We start from the raw sequence: 1,419 nt of genomic DNA on the forward strand, positions 1-1,419 counted from the left end.
AGTTACATGAACCATAGAACCAGAATCAAACCACCAAGAATTGGCAGGAACATTTAAATTAAAGGACTCAAGTATCATGAAAAAATCGTTACCTTTCTTAGCCAGCCACTCCTTGAAGTCAGGGCATTCCTTTTGCTTATGTCCTGTTTTCTTACAGAACTTGCAATAGGGTTTACCTAAGGATCTCTTAGAGCTGGAAGGTGCATGTTAGTGCAGTCATCTGTCGTCTTCGTCTTATGTCGAGTCTCGAGTTTGTTGCAGTTTTGATCAGGCATGAAATCAAGATATATGAAAATGATAGCTGGTCGTTTGAAGTCAAAGCTGGCCGTTTGAAGACAATGGTTCCGTTTGAGAGAGGCTTTCGTTTGAAGCCATTCCGTTTGAGTGTTAACTGTCCGTTTGAGCATGTTCAAACGGTCAGGTCAACTACTATATATAGTCCTCAAACGGTAATCATTTGCAACGATTCGGATATTTGATACCGAGGTGCTGCCGGTATTTTCTTGTACCGTAATCACTGTCATATCAATAGAAAAGAGGTTTAAAGTGTATTCAAGCTGTTTTCTAGTGCGTTTCTTAGTATTCCCCCTCTGAAACGTACAAGAGCTCTTCCGATCGACTCATTCAGGTCGCGAAACCGATCCTACAATTGGTATCAGAGCTCAGGACGAGGAGTTCTTGCCATATTCAGCTTGGAAATCTTGTTTTCTACACCTTCTGTTGAAAGCCGATACTTTTCACGGTCAAAATCAGCTCAAAACTTCACACTGTGTTCGGAATTGATTACTGACAAAGCCTTGAAAGTTTAAGACTGAAAATCGAAGTAAAACAGATAGAATATTGCCTGTCCGTTTGAAATTGTTCGACAAAATGATGACGTCATGAACCTTCCGTTTGAAGATCGTCCTATCGTTTGAACTGATCGCTTGAAAACGGTTCCTATCGTTTGAAACTGTTGTCCTATCGTTTGAAACCAGCTTCTGATCGTTTGAAAGTCCACTGTTTGAACCGTTCGTTTAAAAGTAATCCGGTCGTTTGAAAGTTACCTCCGGTCGTTTGAAAGAGAATACTTTCGTTTGAGTTTACACTTCCGTTTGAACTAACTAACGTTTGAAACTGTGTAGTCCGTTTGAAAGTTGTTTAGTGTGTGAAACATGAGTACCGAGTTCTACAACGCTTTTGCAACACCATCGAGTCCAGCTGCAGTTGTTCAAGCTATGAATTTAGAAAATGAGACGGGAACCACTCAAAAACCCCCGAAATTGATGAGTATCGAAGAATACTACGGCTGGAAGGATAGATTTGAAAACTGGGTTCAAGCAAATTATCTTAGATCATGGGAATGTATCTTGAAGAAGTATGTGTTACCGAGAACGGGGGTGAATGTTATCAAACAGATATCCGAATTCACAGATCAAG

This window comes from Helianthus annuus, chromosome 15, assembly GCF_002127325.2.
Source record: "Helianthus annuus cultivar XRQ/B chromosome 15, HanXRQr2.0-SUNRISE, whole genome shotgun sequence".
Taxonomy (NCBI): domain Eukaryota; kingdom Viridiplantae; phylum Streptophyta; class Magnoliopsida; order Asterales; family Asteraceae; genus Helianthus; species Helianthus annuus.